This window comes from Gopherus flavomarginatus, chromosome 11, assembly GCF_025201925.1.
Source record: "Gopherus flavomarginatus isolate rGopFla2 chromosome 11, rGopFla2.mat.asm, whole genome shotgun sequence".
Classification (NCBI taxonomy): Eukaryota; Metazoa; Chordata; order Testudines; family Testudinidae; genus Gopherus; species Gopherus flavomarginatus.
In genome coordinates, this window is record NC_066627.1 from 39,005,923 (window position 1) to 39,026,141 (window position 20,219).

General features: G+C 41.1%; 1 long non-coding RNA gene across 4 annotated transcripts in view; it reads left to right on the plus strand.

Annotated features, from left to right (window-relative positions):
- Positions 1-20,219, plus strand: part of LOC127031455 (uncharacterized) — a 65,407-nt gene that overhangs the window by 36,711 nt on the left and 8,477 nt on the right. For all 4 annotated transcript variants that reach the window (XR_007768551.1, XR_007768550.1, XR_007768549.1 and 1 more), the window contains one exon: positions 17,057-17,117. This is a non-coding gene — a long non-coding RNA (uncharacterized LOC127031455). The remainder of the gene's footprint in view (positions 1-17,056; positions 17,118-20,219) is intronic.

A 20,219-nucleotide genomic window follows, 5' to 3' on the forward strand; every position in this document is an offset into this window, starting at 1 on the left:
GCTAACTACTGACAGATTGCAGGGATTAGACTTTAAATGAACTAAGTGATTGTGAAGCCAAAGATGAATTAAAATTAATACCGAGCTGGAGAGATGGTAGCTTTAGTCCTTTCCTTTTTTGTTAGATTTGTCTGAGCTATAGGGGCCAGGAATTGTAGATGTGGGCGAACGATTACAGCTAAAACAACCAGGTATCTAACCATTCAACCATAACGCAACGTGAATCTGAACAAAATATATTTTGAGATTTAGTTTATTTAACTTTTTTTGGTACTATACTAATAGTCTGCCTATTAGTAATGTTCTGCTCATTTTGGTTCTGATCCAGAGCTCCCTGAAGCCAACAGGAATCTTTCTATTTACTTCAGTGTGCTTTGGATCAGGGTCTATATTTTGCTTTTGTGCCTGCCTCTGCCTTTGGGTTCTATCTGGGTCCAGCTATGAACACAAAGTACCAGGTGAGAGGCTGGCCTCCTGTTGTGGCAAGCCTGAGTGGAAGCCATCAGTAGTATAAAACTGATGCGCGAACTTTTCCTTTGAGATTTCCAGATGAACTTTGCCGATATAAGATGCACCCGTGTTACACTAATAAAATAATACCAACAGGATCTTATAAGAGGGATAAGATAAAATGCCAGGTTTATTGTAAATATAGCAAAAGAGCGAGAAATCAGGATATACGATTCAATATTATTTCATTAACATTCCTTATTCATTGGCACACTCATTCATACGAGTTCTGCAGAGTTGTTATAGTTACTAGCCTAGAGGTTGCTGTGGCAGAGTACTGGCCAGGTAGCCTGCACATGAGGGGGGAGCCGAGTCCTAGTCAGATGCGCATCCAATGCTCCTGGAGGGTGGTTGCAGAACCAGACTCAAAGTCCCTGAGGGTATGTCTACATCTACAATTTTGCAGCGCTGGTTGTTACAGCTGTATTAGTACAGCTGTATAGGGCCAGCGCTGCAGAGTGGCCACACTTACAGCAACCAGCGCTGCAAGTGGTGGTAGATGTGGCCACACTGCAGCGCTGTTGGGCGGCTTCAAGGGGGGTTCGGGGAACGCGAGAGCAAACCGGGGAAGGAGACCAGCTTCCCCGCGGTTTGCTGTCGCGTTCCCCGAACCCCCCTGCAAACCGCAGGGAAGGAGACCTGCTTGCTCGGGGGTTCGGGGAACGCGAGAGCAAACCGCAGGGAAGGAGACCTGCTTCCCCGCGGTTTGCTCTCGCGTTCCCCGAACCCCTCTGCAAACCGCAGGGAAGGAGAACTGCTTGCTCGGGGGTTCGGGGAACGCGAGAGCAAACCGGGGAAGGAGACCTGCTTGATTACCAGAGAGGCTTCCTCAGGTGTGCTGGGATACCTGCTTATTCCACGGAGGTCAAGAAAAGCGCTGGTAAGTGTCTACACTTGATTACCAGCGCTGGATCACCAGCGCTGGATCCTCTACACCCGAGACAAAACGGGAGTACGGCCAGCACTGCAAACAGGGAGTTGCAGCGCTGGTGATTCCCTGCAGATGTGTACACCTCCTAAGTTGCAGCGCTGTAACCCCCTCACCAGCGCTGCAACTTTGGTTCTGTTCCTCTAGGATTTTGTCCTTATAGAAGTCTATGAGAATCGCTTCATCATGCTAATGCTTGTTTGAAGTGATTATCAATCAGCAAGTGGCACATCTCTGACTGAGTGTTATCTTGTTCTTCAAGTCTTCAGCCCTCCGGGGGGGGGAGGGATGCAACTTGGGTGGATTTTGGCTTGCCCTGCAGGGTCATTCGGTTATCTCCATGCTACCCATTCAGCCAATTGTTAGGCTGGCACTCCCATGACCATTCATCCTTTATCTAAATCAAGCATCCATCCACATACATCCTCTATTTTAACATACATTTATCACTTATTACTTCCCTATCTCTTTTAACTTCTAACAACTCTCAGGATGTTGCAAATCTACTTTAACTTTAACATACGTGCAAACAAGTTAAAAGCAAGGAAGAGTGGGTAGCTGTGTTCTGTTCTGAAGAACATTAGAGTTGTTTTTGCAAAGCCTTATCACTCTTTGAGAACAGACTTTCTGTCTTAGGATGTGTTAACACAATTAGCAGTGTGGCCTTTCATGTTTTTCACAGAGAGGGAGAGACAAAAATGAAAAATCAAGAGGCCTGTTCTGTTACCAATATCTTGGAGTTTAAGCTGTGGGGAATTCAATCTTACCCCTTGTCTCTCTTGGCCTCAGACTTCTTATACACAAAGACTTTATGGTTCTAATACAGAAATTCCCTGATATGGTCCAACACCCAGAGCAGTGGTGGGCAACCTATGGCCTATCAGGGTGATCCACTGGCGAGACACAAAGCAGTTTGTTTACATTGACTGTCCACAGGCATGGGTGCCAGCAGCTCCCAGTGGCTGAAGTTTGCCGTTTCTGGCCAATGGGAGCTGTGGAAAGCAGCACAGGCCTCATGGACGTGCTGGCCACTGCTTCCTGCAGCTCCCATTGGCCTGGAATGGCGAACCATGGCCACTGGGAGCTGCAGGCAGCCGTGCCTGTGGACGGTCAATGTAAACAGACTGTCTCGCAGCCTGCCAGCTGATTACCCTGACGGGCCTCAGGTTGCCCACCACTGACCCAGATAGTTCCAGTTAGGTTTAGATGGGTATGTGATCTGAACTTTTGGGTGTTTAGCTATACTTCATGGAATTTGGAGTCTTCAATGCAACACAATGCAACACAAACTGAGGGAACAGGTAAAACTAATGAGGTCTAATGTGACTTAAATTCCCCATGAGATTTGTTTCTAAAGCAAAACAATCCAAGCATAATTATAATCTTTAAGGTTTCTCTGGAGAACATCCCTGGTGACAGAGAACTTCCCAGCTAGGTGCAGCGCTAGTGCAGGGTGTGTTCCAGGCATCCAGGGAGGTAAGAGTGTCGTTGGGACAATCCATGCCATAACTATTCCCAGGGGTAGGACAGCTGTCTTGGGTAGCTGGGCAGAAGTTACAAAAGTCCTCAGGTTTCAAAGCAGCCCCAGCCATCCCAGAATCTTGGGGGAGAAAGCTGCCTCTGCTCAGTACTTATGTTGGGCTCTTCACTGGTGCTGGGTTGTCTATTATTCAGCCACTGTATGAAATTTTCCATTGAATGTGCTGTTTTTTCAATAAGCATCATTCACTGAGGGAAGCATTTCTCTCTCTCAAAAAACAGTGGGGACAAGAAAAAAGTGAAAGTGTTTTTCCTCCCCAACAAAATGAAATGAAATTTTCATTTCAGAAATGTTCATTGAAAATGACCAACCAAACAGAATAACAAAATACTGATTTTTGATTGAATATTGATTTTCATCAAAAAAATGGGTGGTTTTTAAACCAAAATAAAAATTCTTCACTAAAAATGTAATTTCTTAAAAAGGTATTTTTCATCAGCAAAAAAGTTGCGATGGAAACATTTTGACAAGCACTAATAAAGTGCCAATGATGCTTCAGGGAAAGTTGTTTAGATATAGGCCATGGCTACACTTACAGTTCTGCACCGCTGGTAGTTACAGCTGTGTTCGTATAGCTGTGTAGGGCCAGCGCTGCAGTGTGGCCACACTAACAGCTACCAGCGCTGCAGTGTGGCCACATTTGCAGCATTTGCAGCGCTGTTGGGAGTGGTGCATTGTGGGCAGCTATCCCAGCATTCAAGTGGCTGCAACGTGCTTTTCAAAAGAGGGGAGTGGGTGGAATGTGACAGGGAGCGTGGAGGAGACAGACAGAATGGATTTTTGGAGTTGACACTGTTCTCAGCTCCCTGCCTTGCAAGTTCTAAGGACTGGAAGACACACAGTGCCTAGCTTCAATCATTTTAAAAGTTCTGACCCCCTTACCCCACTCCTCTCTCATTCACTAAATGCAAATTATGTACTCCTAAATACTCGTCAGACCAGATAAGCAACTGCTCAACATGGACTTCCCCCTCCCCCTCTGCCGTGTGAGCGTGCTGTTTCTCTCTTCAAGCAAACAGCTGTGAACATTCCAAAGTAATTCCCCTGCCTGCCTCCGCTCGCTCAGCAAACAGGAGCCGTGTTTGTTTTTTAAATAAGCAGTTTGGCTGAACTCCGAGCTCTCCCTTTCTTCCGGTTTGTTGTGGACAGGAATTCTGGGATACCTCCTTATACCCCGGAGGTCAATAAAAGCGCTGGTGGGGTCCTGTCATAAACAGATAGCTAAGGGTTAATGTCTCTTTCACCTGAAGCACCTGACCAGAGGACCAATCAGAAAACCGGATTTTTTTTTCAACTCTGGGTGGAGGGAAGTTTGTGTCTGAGTCTTTTATCTGTCTGCCTGCTTTCTCTGAGCTTTGGAGAAGTAGTTTCTACTTTCTAGTCTTCTGTTTCTAAGTGTAAGGACAAAGAGATCAGATAGTAAGTTATATGGTTTCTTTTCTTTGGTATTTGCATAAATATAAGTGCTGGAGTGCTTTGATTTGTATTCTTTTTGAATAAGGCTGTTTATTCAATATTCTTTTAAGCAATTGACCCTGTATTTCGTCACCTAAATACAGAGAGACCATTTGTATGTATTTTTCCTTTCTTTTTTATATAAAGCTTTCTTTTAAGACCTGTTGGAGTTTTTCTTTACTTCAGGGAAATTGAGTCTGTACTCACCAGGGAATTGGTGGGAGGAAGAAATCAGGGGAGATCTGTGTGTTGGATTTGCTAGCCTGATTTTGCATTCCCTCTGGGGGAATAGGAAAGTACTTTTTGTTTCCAGGATTGGGAACAGAGAGGGGGAGTCACTCTGTTTGGATTCACAGAGCTTGTGTCTGTGTATCTCTCCAGAAGCACCTGGAGGGGGGAAGGGAAAAAGGATTATTTCCCTCTGTTTTGAGACTCAAGGGATTTGGGTCTTGGGGTCCCCAGGGAAGGTTTTTCAGGGGGACCAGAGTGCCCCAAAACACTCTAATTTTTTGGGTGGTGGCAGCAAGTACCAGGTCCAAGCTGGTAACTAAGCTTGGAGGTTTTCATGCTAACCCCCATATTTTGGACGCTAAGGTCCAAATCTGGGACTAAGGTTATGACAGGTCCACACTTGCTGACCAGCGCTGGATCACCAGCGCTGCAATTGCTATACCCGAGGCTCGACCGAGTGTACAGCCAGCGCTGCAACGAGGGAGTTGCAGCACTGGCCGTGCTTTGCAAGTGTGGCCACATCCTAAGTTGCAGCGCTGTAACCCCCTCACCAGCGCTGCAACTCTCTAGTGTAGCCATGGCCTTAGGTGCTTATGCAACACGGACTGTCACTACAGCCCTTCCCCTGTTGTTAGCATCTAGCATTAAGATCATGTATATGAAAACATGGTCTTTTTCTCTGAAAGTTTATCTGCTCTTGTTGCTTATTTTTCCCCATCCCTCCCTTCAAAGTCAGTATCCTCATTTTGCAATGTTACAGTTTGTTGCTGTGCAGGTGGAGAACTAGAATGGCAAAGGACAGCATTATCTATAAAATCATCTCCGTTTCTACCCCGGTTCTTCATCTGCACAGCAACAAACTGTAATGTATATACATTAGAAATCAGGAGGAGGTGAAATTTTGTGATTTGCAGGGAGAGAAGATTACTTTAAATTATGTCCATTTGTTAATTAGACTTCAGGGAGAATGGTGCAGGTTGGGAAGTCAGAGGATTGATTTGCATTTCAAATAAATCAGGGTTAATATTTATTATTTTCTGAACACTGAAAGCACGATTACTGTTGTACAGAGTAAAGAGGAGAGTACAGTCTAAATTTGTATTAATCAGCATGATATTCTTTTGTTTGGCTGCATTCTGTCAATTTCTGGAGACAAAATTTCCTGGCTTTGTATTTTATTTCTGCACCTTATAGTGAGCAGGAAGAAACAGACACACACTTGCTAGCTGAAAATGTGGCCGTAGCAATAAAATGAATGAGAAAGCTAGTTTAACGGTAAGCAACTTGAGTTAAATTCTCTTTAGTGTCCCTGAATTTTCTTCTCTTCTTTTTCTTTAGAGGCGAGAGCTTGCTTGCTAGCTGAATTTTAACAAGATTTTGCAGCTGTGTCCATAGATGTATAATTTCTAGAAGTCAGATTCCGAGCAAATTGTAGGTAAGGTAGATCCCTAGCTGAGAGATGTCTTTTTTCTTTCTTTTTTTTCTCCTGATTGCACTTTTCAGCTAGGAGTTGTAGTAAAGGAGCTGGCTCTTGCGGTTTCACTTTCTGTACCACTACGAGGACCCCCCCCTTAAAAAAGAAAAGCATATTGATTTTCAAGTCTGAAAGTCTTGCCCTCTCCTGTAATTGTGTTTGCTCAATTCCTGCAAAATACCAGATGCCTCTGTTGCAAGGTTCCAAATTTCCAACAAAATGGATGGATTTATTCTGACAACCGTATGTACTGTATGTGAAATGGAAAAAACAGGGGCAATGAGGTTCCCCCATCTAACTTACTTCAGTGCAACGTGGCATGCTTACCTGCTCTGGGTTAGTGGTGAGCAGATTCAAAAGGGTGCAGGAAAGTTGAGTCTGCACTGCAGCCCTTTGTCTTACACTATGCAACTGTCACTCAGAGCACATCTACGCATTCGCTGACATGAGCAGCCTTACTTCCTAATAGCCCAACCCTGCTATTTAATATAGGAGTGAATGAACAAGTTCATTTGAGCCTCGTCTACTCTAGGAGAATTACTAACTGCTGACTATGGGTGTAACTCAACATGATTTAACGGCAAGTGTAGACCAGGGCAAACTGTATTCAGCACATATACTCAAACTTTGCTCAGTGCCTGACTCTCACAAATGATACATCTCTCTGTGTGATTTGGAGATTAACGGTCTGTAAAGTTGAATATGAGGGGACTTAGTCCATTTAAAGAACAGGATTTTGTCCTAACGTGTAGCCGTAGCTCCCAGTCAAATATCAAATCTGCCTTTTGAAATCATGACAGGAAGCTGTGGACTCCATCATACAGATCAAGTAATTTATTTTTTCAACACCAATATATTGCTTGGGAAGTTGTATAGGAGAGGTGGGCAACCTGCGGCCCCACAGGGTAATCTGCTGGCGGACTGCGAGACAGTTTGTTTACATTTACTGTCTGCAGGCATGGCCGCCTGCAGCTCCCAGTGGCCGCAGTTCACTGTTCCCAGCCAATGGGAGCTGTGGGAAGTGATGATCAACACATCTCTGCTGCCAATGCTGCTTCCCGCAACTCCCATTGGCTGGGAATGGCGAACTGCAGCTACTGGAAGCTGCAGGCAGCTGTTCCTGCAGACAGTCAATGTAAACAAACTGTCTCGCACTCCGCCAGCAGATTACTCTGATGGGCCGCAGGTTGCCCACCATTGTAGTATAGCATCCTAGCTTCAGAAATTAATTGAGCATGTAGTTACATGATTGTAAGGCTTGAAAAACTACACTCCTTAAGAGGGTAATTGGGCCTTAAAGGAACTTTAACCTCTTTTTATTCAGGCAAAAACATATTGGCCAACATAAACTAAGCAGTGATGTTTAGGTGTTGATGAACAATGGAGTGTTGTGCAATTTATTGTCCTGAGATAACATTTTAATTGACTTTTGGGCCCTACGGTATATAAGCTTGTTCACAAAGTTAATAGAAACAGCCACAAAACCTAAATAATTGATGTGCTAACTAAGCTCAATTAAATAGCTGATTCCTTTAGAGAAAAAAGAAATTAAAGGATCATTATACATCTTATCTGGAAATGAACTGGCAAGTTTCCACCTTGAATCCCCTTTCAGGGGATTTCCATGTGGCTATTTGATATCCTAAAGTGACTATGATTTTTATGTGCAGTCTGATTCTCAAAGACTCCTGTACATTACAGATACCCTGGTTAAAATTTGTCTTACAGAAGGTACATTATTCATTTTCATAGCTTCATTTATTGATTTAATATAATCAGAAATGCAAGTTTTTAAAAGAATCCAATACAGTGTGCATGTGTAAATGTTCATCTGCTCTAAGTTAGAAATATCTCTAAAATATTTGGATTACTATAAATCCTAAAGCCATGCTCAGTTCTTCTAGACTTTTACCTAGAGAGATGAGGGTGCATTGCTGGGAGCTGATGTCATGTGTATTTTCTGTAAATGATTTAGAGTGGAACAGTTGTGTTTTCTTCAGTGTATTTTTCAATGGAAAATCCTACCTTATTAGCCCTAAAATAGCAAGACAAGCCTTAATCTGAAGGCTTGTTTAGACAACTCACTGACTACTGTAGGCAGAAGGCTATGGAAAGCTTGACATCAATTAGCATACATATTAGATGTCAATAGTATCTCGAGCAACTAATTCATAGCTGTCTAAACAAGGATAAAATTTGCTAAGATGTTGCTTACCCATCTCATGCAGCAATGGGGACATAACTATTAAAGAACCAGCACCCACCCTGAGTGAACTGGTCCTGTTCTTGGGGAGATCCCCAAGAGTATAAATCTACATCTTAGGCAATGGAAGAATAGCAGAGTCATATTATGCTTCCTAACTCTATGAACTTTATCTCCTTGTTACACTGCCAATCAGACCTTCCACCTCTGGGGACAAGAATCAACTTTTGTGTTCTAATATTTAATTACTCACACATCAGTGGCTATGGCAGTGACTTACGTGCCTGCTTGCTCTCTCTCTGTCTGGATATCTTTTCCACAACTACAGGAGACCCCAGTCTGTCAGGTCAAACTCCTAGAGACAAAAGGACAAAACTTCACCCCTTTTATACTCTCAGTTGTTGACTTGTCATGCCTGAGCTGATTTTAGGGAATTCTGTTATGCAGGATTAAAATGTTTTAAATAGTAAAAATAGAAGCCATTAGAGGTGTAATGCAAGTAAGGGAATATAAAATATGAATAAGTATTTGAGATAGGCTTTGCAGTAGATTGAGGCCTAGTAAGGCTTGTTAGTTTAAGTACTGTTAGCTTAAGTGTCGCAGGCAGTTAGCATGAGTACTTGACCAAGGTCAGGAGATTTAGCAATAAGTATCTTGTGACAAACAAGTAACCATGAGATTAACCACATTATTGTGTTGGAAGTACTTGGCAATGTATTGATGCAAATAGCTTATGTCAGTAACTGGAACCTCAATGATGGTTTCCTGGAAAGCCACACATGGTGGAGGACCACAGGGCAATTTAAACACCATCACTGGACATAGGTGGATTTACAGAAAAAAGTTATAAATCAAGATATATTTCCAGCCACTGGTGGGCTCATCAGGGTGACAATATGGTAGAAGCCTGGATTATCTCCACCCACTTATGATGGTCTCCACTTACTTTTCCTTCCATCTTCTTCTCTGATACTTCTGATGGTCTCTGTATGATTGTGAGTATGCACAATGCAGGGGATTGTTTTGCTATACTTACCTTGCTTTTCTATGATTGCTATTACACTTGTGTGTATTTAAGTACTAAATAAAGTCCTCATGTCTTTGTGTGATTCACCAATCTCATCTCCTATAATAGATTTACATAGCTGCCTGAGTAAAGAACCTGTTATAAGTGACCTGTGTAATTTTACACTCTAAATTAATCAAAGACTATACAGTTTAAGCATTAAGGTCCTGATCCAAAGCCTACTGAAGTGTGTTGACTTTGCATCAGGCCCTAAGGTAAAGGGTCTCAGGTGAGACCAGACACACTCCCCCATGGCTGGTATTCCCTACAACCCCAGTGATAAGGGCAGATAGTTCTCTTCAGGGGCAGACGTTTAACTTCCTAATGGAAGGCCTATGTATCCAACCTAGAATACATCACAAAATAAAGTAGTGATAAAAATAGCTTTGTGACATTTTGTACAAGAGAGGTGAATGCAGGAGGAGATATGCTGTCAACAGTGGAGGTTGATCATTCAGCGATAATCTCTGTACACTGTACAAACCTCACATTTATTTTCTCTATGCTGCTGTACTTCAGTATACCCACAAAAAATCTAAAGTGTATGGCTGTCTACTTTTTCTTTGCTGCTTCCCATGAGTGGCATAAGCAGAAAAAATAGGTGCTCCCTACATCTCAGTCTCAGCAACATCAAGGTGCAGGGAGAATGGTTGGAAGAGGCTACATCATAAAATTGAAAAAATGAGGGAAGTACAATCTGCTTCACATTTTTTGCTGTTATCTGATTTCTGTCAGTGAGGAGAAATATTGATTTTTTATTCTCACTGGCAGAAAATATTTGAAAACATCAGCATGTGGAGGTGTAAAACATTAAATGTAATTCTGCATCTGAGCATGTCATAAACAGATAGTTAAGGGTTAATGTTTCTTTTACCTGTAAAGGGTTAATAAACAGGGAACCAAAAACACCTGACCAGAGGACCAATCAGGAAACAAGATACTTTCAAATCTCGGTGGAGGGAAGCCTTTGTTTGGTTTTTTGGGGTTTTTTTTTTGTTCTGTCTGGGTTCTGAGAGTAACCACATGTACCTACGGGCTCCCTAATCTTCTGTTCAAATTTAGTAAGTACAAAGGTAGAAAGGCGCTTTAGTCTTTTTGATTGTTTTTCTTTATTTTCAAATGTGTTTCTGGCTGGTAGAAATTTAATGTGTGTTTGGCTGGAAGTATTTTAAATTGTATTTCTGCTGGGGGAGGCTTTTCTCTAGAGTTTATAAGCTGAAAGACTCTGTAACTTTTACCATCTAAATTACAGAAACAACTTTTACTTTTTTTTCTTTCTTTTTGTTAAAAGTTTTGCTTTTTAAGACCTGTTTGATTTTTTTCCCCTTGTTGAGTCTCAAGGGAATTGAGTCTGTACTTAACAGGGAAGGAGAAGTGAGGGGCGAAGGGTGGAATCCCTTTGTTTTAGATTCCCAGAGCTTGAATCTGACTGTCTCTCCAGGATAGCCGGGGAGGGAAAGCCTGAGAAGGAGAGAGAAGGGATTTGAATTACAGTGATCTTCCAGGGTAACCCAGGGAGGGAAAGCCTAGGAGAGGCACTGGTGAGAGAAAGAGTTTACTTTCTTTGTGTTAAGATCCAGGGGGTTTCGGGGGTCCCCAGGGAAGGTTTTGGGGGGACCAGAGTGTATCAGGCACTCCAAGTCCTGATTGGTGGCAGCTATCAGATCTAAGCTGATAATTAAGCTTAGGGGAATTCATGCTGGTACCCCATCTTTGGGACTCTAAGGTTCAGATTTGGGAAATATACCATGACAGAGCATAAGGTTTCATCACCCTGTGGCCACTAAGAGCCTAATCCTGCAAAGTGCTGAGCTCTTCCTCCAAGCTGCTGAGCCCACACAGGATCAGGAAAATGCCAAAACACCCTACCAAAAAGCCCCTATCTAGTTTTCAGTGTTGTTGTAGCCATGTTGGTCCCAGGATATGAGAGAGACAAGGTAGGTGAGATAATATCTTTCGTTGGACCAAGTTCTGTTAATGAAAGATATAAGCTTCCAAGCTACACAGAGCTCTTCTTCAGGTCTTCTTTGAGTCCTTGGTAGCTCACAAGTGTGTACCTTCCACCAACAGAAGTTGGTCTAATAAAAGAGATTTCCTCACCCACCTCATCTCTTGCTCTAAAAAAATTGATTCCACTCCCCCCCCCACACACAATTTTTCCAAATTTCAGTCTACTCAAGAGTTGGTCAAAAGATGGAGAGAAGGGAAATTCATAAAAATCTAGTTGAAAAATATTCCCATTTATTTTTCAAATTTTGAAAAAATTTGAAGTGTTAATTTTTCTAAACTTGAAAACTTCCAACCAGCTCAGCAACTATTAGGTTTGGGCCTTATCTGCTCACTCTAAGTCTGGCCCTATGATCTGTTGGCTCCTGATCTTTGGTTTGGCACCAACTAGAAGCAACAGATTTAATATTACTGTTCATAGAGCCTTAATTTTTTTCTTTGTAAGCTTAAATCCTGGTAAGTAAAAACAACTAATTAAACATCGAGGTCACTTTGCAGAACCCTTGGTGAAATATGACAAAATACAGGACTTTGGCATTCTGAAGTCCAGCAGTCTGAAATGCAAATTGCAATATATCAGCTGTGACCCAAGAACCCCTTAATGCCAGCAGGCAAGGGGGTTATAGGAATATCCTGATTCTGATATGTACATTCTAGTTCACAAAAGAATGTCATGTGAGATCTTGAATGAAAACTGGGGTTACACTGGTCGATGTTATCACTGTGAAATGTAGGTACAGATATTATGTAAGAGCTATGTTTATATATACAGAAAATATGTTTTAAAGTCTCTGTCAAGACGCAGGGTGAAAAACAGGTTTTCTTCCAAACAGGAGGTAAGATATGTGTATCTCTCTATTGGGATGTAAATTAAATGTAAGTTAACACAATGGATGCCAATTTACATACAAAGTCAGATGTTAATGAAGAGATGTGACATCAACAGGGAATCAGCCCAAAGGAAAAACAAGCCACAGGTGTTTATCCTATCTCTGAATACAGACAATTAACTTGAGGGGAGGGTTAATATGTAGGAGGTAAAGAAGACTTTCCCCCCTTCCCTCCCCACCCCCTGCACCTCGGATGTAAAAATACAGCATATTACATTCATGAAAATGGGATCTCAGCTAGCATCCGATAAAAATGCTGAAGAAAACATTGGGTAAGATAATCTCCTGTCTAACAAAGTTTTAACCTGTTAATTAAGTTTAGTGTCTAGAAAGCACGTTATGATTTTATTTTATATGTAACCGTTTGTTGCCAATATCCTTACTCAGTATCACCTGAATCTTGAATCTTTTCACCATAAATATATCAAGTGCTATGATGTTAAGCAAAATGGTAGTTCTGAGTTGAATTTTGCAAGCTAATGTGTATGCAAGCTGTTCTGCAGGCAGCTGACCTGGTATTTTTCTGAGTTGCCAATGACAGGGTCTGGCTATGAAAAGGGAATGCTTCAAAGGGACTTGGAGACTGGGATCCACCTACTGTTAACCTTTAAGACAAAGTAAGAGATGGCATAGTCCAGAGAAGAGTGCTTGACTGGCTAGAAGACTGGGGGTGTTAGGAAGCTGACACCCAGTCATGCACAAGAAAACACCACTACCCTGGAAACAAGGATTAACAAGGTGACACACAGTCCTGGGTACTCTGAGAATCATCATGTTGGTTTACAATTTTTTTAGATAAAAAATTGTATTGTTGTTGGTATTGCAGTTGAAACTTTGGGTCTACTGGAATGAGATCAAGGTCCCACTGTGACAGATACTGTACAAACACAGAGGATGAAATCCTGGTCCTATTGAAATCAATAGGAGTTTTGCCATTGACTTCAGTGGGGCCAAGATTTCACCCATAGTGAAAGCCAGTCCTTGCCCCTAAGGATCTGCAGTTTAAATAGACAAAATAAAGTGTGGGAGGAGAAACAGAAGCACTGAGAAGTGAAATGACTTGCTCAAGGTGACACAGCAGGTCAACAGCAGATCCAGGAATAGAATATGGATATCCTTGTATTAGTTAGTTACTAACTACACTGAAGATTTGGGATTGCTCTCTGCTCTGTAGGGGAGGCCTAATTACTCACTCAGGTCGACATTGCTTATGATTGTGAAGCCATCTGTATCTCATGAATATAAATTCCATTCTCTCCAGTACAGTTATAGCATTATGGGACTGGCATGTTCTTAGATAGAGAGAGGGAAAGTGAAACACATTCCTCTCTTTAGAAAAACAGGAACAGTTTTCTGGCAACATACAAATAAACATGCATCCAGAAAGAGAGATTATTCTCTTTTACTCCTGCTGAGATGCAATATGTCAATTAAAATATTAACATATTTTTAATTCAGCAGCTTGATTTTCATTTTGCCTTATTTTAAAGTAATTCATCTTTGTTTGCTGCCTGAAAGAGACGTGATTTGTCTAGTCGAAAATGGTGATTGGTGTATGAAGCACTTACTTCCAGTCTCTTCTTCCTCTCTAACACTCCTTCCATAAACCAGTATCACTGGCAGCTTGGGCATTACAGAGGCAGAGGAATGCAATAGCAGGTGGTGATGTGCATCCTGAATTAAGGCACATTGTCAGAACCAGGGTATGGCTACAGTAGATGAGCCTTTTTCTGCTCTCTCATTAGTTTTACACTGGTGTCAGTTTATTGACTTCAGTGGAGTTTTTCATTACTTAAATTGGTGTAAGTGAGATCAGAATCAGGCCCCATGTAGCTGCACTAGACGTAGCTTTACAAACAGCGGTATCTATCCATTATCTTTCAGAATATCACATTCACACCAACTTTAAAAATAAAAATATAAAAAAAGAACTCGTAGTAGTGTGAGAATATGCAAGGAGAAAATCACAAAAAGTTAAGGCATTCAAGGATTAGAGCACGACACAGGGAAACAGGACTCTTCTTTTGTTACTGACTCGTTGCATGACCAACACTGGGTCAACATTTTCAAGTTTAGGTTCCTAAAGCTCTGCAATGAAATTGGGAAGTGAAATAATTGACGCAGTGTTCAGAAGTAGTGAGCTCCTGCAAATCCCACTGAATTTTTAGATACTTAATGATGTAATTAGGAAGATAATTTTAGGCACCTAAATTTAAAAATGTTGGCCTTAATCAGTACCTCAAAAGGCTATTGTGAAGAGTACTCTATGTTTCCAAGGTCTTTAGGGTACTTGGTTGAAAGGTTGTTTAAGTGAAAAGAGAGAGTGAAAACAATAATAATGTAGGGTCTAATATAGGAATATTTGTTAAACAGATCAAAAAGCATTCTAGATAATCAGTAATATTATAACTACACAGATTTTTAGGGCCAAATTTTTAGCCCAGCCATAAGACCATTCTGGTGCTCACAATTTTGTGAGCACAAACAAGTGCAGGTACATTTGTGTGCCCACAATTATTTTCAGTGATGATTTATAAAATTAATAGTGATGTAACATTTTTCACCTGCCGGTCCAATGTCCTGGACAGAGGTACAAGTACTGCCATTTTTCACCTCTAGAAGCTAATAAGAGAAATGACTTGCTTCAAGTTAATCGATTACCCAGTGGCACCTCCGGGAGTAGAACTCAGATGTCCTGACTCAGATCAGAGGCTTACCCCTGGACCACACTGCCACTCTATTTAACTGGAAGGAAAATTTTCGATGAAAATTTGTACATGAAAAATTATAAAATGTTCCTTATTTTCTAGTCAAATGTTTATCATTTAAATGTCTAAGACTTGATCCTGTAACCAGTAACGTCAGGGACAAAGTCTCTACTGATTTCAAAAGTGCAGGACTCTAAACAATTATTTAGGGAAAATCAGATACTTTAGTTTCTAAATGACCCGAGCAGCAAAAAAATGTTAGTGTTGCAAATGACAGGCTGAAAAACACAGGCCAATGCTGTAATTAAACTAATTAAACATGAGACAATACATTCATGTAATTAAACTAATGAAGAATCTATGCCTGTCACTTCGCTCACATTGGTTCCATTAGAATCAAATCTCTCCTTTAAAATGTGGAAATCTGAGCACAAAAATTGCTCAACAACTGACTACCCATTTTGATCAGAACCATACTTCATTTTTGAAAGCAATTATTATGGTTCTTGACAAATGTAATATTCTTGCTGTAATCTTATTAATAGTAGCAGCAATACTAAGACAAGTTGCAGTCAGGATGAATTTACCGCCAGAGCTAAACTATTTATTTTCAATGATACTCATTTTTTTGAGCTGATGGTTTAATTCTCCAAACCAGCTGCTAATAAATAGCATTTGGAAAACCAGAGGTGAGGAATTAAATAACAATATTATCCACTCTTGAAAAATGAAAGTTTTGAGACAGGTATGTACAGTATTTCTTTCTCAAGCGGATTTTTATCTTTTGACTAGAGCAAAGAGACTGGGAGATATGCAGTGCCTAAAGTGTATAAAACATAAAGAAGTTCATTGTAAATAACCACCTTTTCAAAAGCAAGCTTTGGGTGTTGAAAATGTTGGGTGGATAAATTTAGAAAATCAGGATATCCAAAATCTTGGAGAAGTTTGCCATAAATATAGTGATATGATTTGCACAAAGACTTGACGTTAATCTATTTATTTTTCTGTACTTGAGTGGGGAAGGGGAGATGTATATGTGGAATACTTAGTTGAATTATATCTCAAATGTATCTTCAGAAGAAAGGTAAAGTTTTTAACAGCCAAGTGTCATCTGAAGCTTTGTCTACAGTAGACAATTGCATCATTGCTGTTTGCAGTGGTTTTGTCATAGTGTTCCAGGTTGCAACACAGCATCCACACTGGCCGTGATGTTTGGAAGTAGAGTAAGCACCACATCTAATACACCTTGCTCCCTTCTACTAATAATAGATTTGTAGATTTCTATGTGATAGCAACTTGGCAAACACACCGTCAATTGAACCAGGGGCCTCCAGAGCTAAAAGCATGAGAGGCTACAGCTTGAGTTAAAAAAGTATCTTTTATCTTGCAGAAAATTGAAAAAGGTCTGTTTGGAACATTAAATTTAATCTTCAGTTCTGAACAGCACCTAGCTGGTACTATAATAGCCTCAGATCCTCTGCAGATTGGGCACAGAGGGGGACCTGTGGTACACAGTAGTGTGACAGTCACACCTATCCCATGCTGCCCGGCAGAGTTTGCTGGCTCATTCCTGGAACAGGTGCATGATGTTTATGACACGGCATATACTGTGTATTTTGCAACTGCTGACAGTTTTGGATTGTTCCAGTGGATGCTGTGAATGGCCCTGTCTCGAACCAGGGTCTGTGGATGTATTGCAAGGACTAGGGATGACACCCTGCTAAGCCGTCACACTTACATGTGGTATGGTAGAGAGTCCCTGGCAGCCTGGAACGTACATGATGAGTGCCATATCTTTGGGTGGTGGTGCTTGGGGATCAGGGAACTGTTTTTATGACTGTTGAGAAAGTTCCACCTTACTTCCTCCCCATTTCATGCAAGGACCCAAGACACTACAGATCATCTGGTGAAGAGAACTGAGGAAACATTAGTTCATGGGGAATTAAGTAGAGATCTGGGATTTACTCAGGTGGGCTAGATGAGTTGTCTTGTGTATCTGTGTGTGATATTACTAGTGCCTTGGTTCTTGTTTTCTTTTTTTCAGACCTTTGAAGTCTGTGATACAGCTGAAGCAGTTGCATCACTATGGCGCAAATCCCAATAAGGTAAGTGCAGTCATGCATTGCTCTAATGCAGTCAAAGCTTGAGATGCAAGTTCTCATCTCATGTTCCCATTTAACCTTGGTCTGGCAAGAATGTGGAAAAAAATCCTCCATAATCTCCTTACATGGGATTCATGGAATGGCTTCCAAACATGCTATGCTTCAACACTGAGCTATTGGAGATCGGGCTTGTAGCTTGCATTAAACTGTCTATTGTAGGTCAGTCTAAGAAGCTTCTGTTTTGCAGAAAATTGAAAAAGACTGTTTGGAACAAGGAAAACCAAAAAGCGCCAGTTTGCCACATGTCCAATACTGACTGTAAATTCTTGGACTCCTATTGTAGCAGTGTTGGGCCCAGTGGAGTTAAGCCGGGGATGAATTTGGCACTTGATGTCTTTTCTGTTGTGGGCCAAAAGAAACAGCTTGTGAGGAGGTGTTGGCCAGGGGATGAGATGACAGAAATGGCAGTCTATAGTCCTGTATCAAACTGCAATTTGAGAGTGTCCTTCAGTAAAAAAATAATGGTGTAATCTCAATGTATGCTAGGTATGATAACAAGGAAAATCAGAGAACCACTGCTGTCACCTCAGACTTCATAACCAAATAAAGAAAAAAATGGCCTAGGAAAGAAGAATTCTGCAGGCACCACGATTTACAATCCTGTTGACATAATTTACTATCTGAGAATATGAAATTTCCTGTGTTTTTAGAAGGATAGGAGTGTTTGGTTCTAGCAGTAGATTTCCTCTCCTACACTCCTCCTGCAGGGAAGTTTTCTGTATTTCTGTTTCACCTTGTGAACACATTATCGTTAGCTGAGATTTTCATGGAGAGGTCAGCTGGCAAACAGGGTCCAGCAGTGAGAGCATTAGCCTGGGACATAGGAAAGTGGGTTCATTTTTCTGATCAGACACCGACTTCTTATGTGACCTTGGGCAAGTCATGTAGCCTCTTTGTGCCTCAGATCTTCATATGTAAAATGGGGGTATTAACCCTTCCCTACCTCACAAAAATGTGATGAGGATAAGCACAGTAAAGATAGTGAGGTGCTCAGATCCCGTGGTGATGAGGGCTGTACAAATACTTTAGCTAGAAGGCAAACTTTCTGATTATAAATGGGTCACAACCCTGAACAAAAATAAACATGCAGAAAGAAGGGTGACTACAAAAAGCATGCAGCATTAGCAGAAGCAGTATTTAATGCTGCAAATAATGCAACCTATTGTTATATGATACAATGGGAGAGAAGGAAGGGTAGGATGAAGGTTTATAGCAATATGGTCATGCAGAGGCTCCAGATAGTTATGCGTATGGTTAATTGTCTAGCAATATATGAACACATTTAAAACAAAACAAAAACCAAATCCCTCTCACAGTTACAGCCAAAAAATCCCATCAGTCTTTGGCTATTGGCAACCCTTGACTTCAAATCTATGATTATTTTCTTTGTAAATTGGAATTTAACCCACTAAAATACTAAGCGAAGTACCTCCCTTGCCCATAGACCACTCTGCCATTTTCCCCTACACAATCAAAACTTCTCAGTTTTCTCCCAGTGCCTCTTTTCCTGTGTCCTCCCCACACTGTTCAGCTGACTATCATTCTTCCCTCTGCACATATGTCCCCACTAGAGCTATGCAGAGGATGGATGCTCAATTTCTGAAGGATTTTTGAGATTTCATAATTTAGCTTTGTTCTAAAATTAGGAAAGTTTAAAAATTCTCCACCAAGGAAAATTCTGAACAAAAATTTCTGAGTGTCAATCGAACCATTTCCTTTCAACAAAATCAAATTGTTTTGTCTTGATTTAGGCCTTTTAAAAAAATATGCATATATTTTGCAAAATCAAATGTCATTTCAAAACAAAAAAATCAAAATGTTTCATTCAAAAAATGTCAGAGCAGGATATTTTAACATTATCAGAACTTTTTTCTAGTTTTCTTCTAAAATGGAATTTAAGCAAAATCTCTAGTTTCACAAAGCATTTAGATAGAATGGCACATTCCAGCGAATGAGATTCTGGGAAAATTTCTCCCACCATCACTAGCTCCCACTCATTGTACTAAAGAATTCAGAAAAGTAATTCCTAACCTCACTTGGGCTGTTGCGAGGGAGACATGCTGCCCCCATGTGGATTTGATGGATATCAGGAGTGGGGTAGTGCCGGGGTGTGGTGTCTGCTAGGGTCCTCCTTCTGCTACATAGAGGAGGGACTGGGCCTTCATGCTTCCAGCTAGCCACTGGGCAGTCATGGGCTCCCCCTTTGTGCTTCCCAGGGGAGCAGAATATAACTGCCATATATCTATAAGCAAGAGTCAAGATAAAATTATAACTGATAAACGCTCAGTACCTAAAAAGCGCCTTAAACTGCAAAGCAAACTTTTCTGGAGCACTAAAGATATTTTAATAGGGCTATCTATTTAGACAAGAAACAGCAACCACTGCTGTACTAGATACATTGGAGGCGTCAAACTTTCGAGAAGGAACGGCGTTCAGCTCTTTGCTTGTAATCTCTGTGGAGATCTACAACATAAGGGACTCTTTTTTGCTGTGAGTTGCATATTTAGCAACTAATTGCTAGTTGCACATCTTACCAATAAGAGAGATGTGCCATTCTTTCATCCCATTATTAATCAAACAATGATCTGGAAAGGAGGAAGATGCCTCTGTTAAATAGTTTGGCCCTAATAGAAGTGATTAAAGTTTCTGGCCTGGGCACAAAGAGACCTGTGTGTAATGACTGCTTTGGCAGTGATGGGAAAGATGCACCTATAGAGCAATGAATGGCACTCTGGACTTGGATGGTTCATCAGAGTGGTTATGAAGGTGTCTTGGAGGTTAGGAGAAGAGTTGGCTTAAACACCATATGGCCAACTCATACGTGAGCATAATTGAGTTCACGATGTTACTATGTTGATTATAACGTGCAATATAACACTGTTACTATACTGGAGCCTTTAGAAATAGCCTTTGTAAACACAGTGCACCTGATTCTTCAGCATTTTTCACAAATGAGACACAAAAATAATGACTGATAATAATTGTCACACTCATGCATCTTTTGAATATTGTTAAAGCACCAGTTGGGTGTGTAGTTCATTGTAG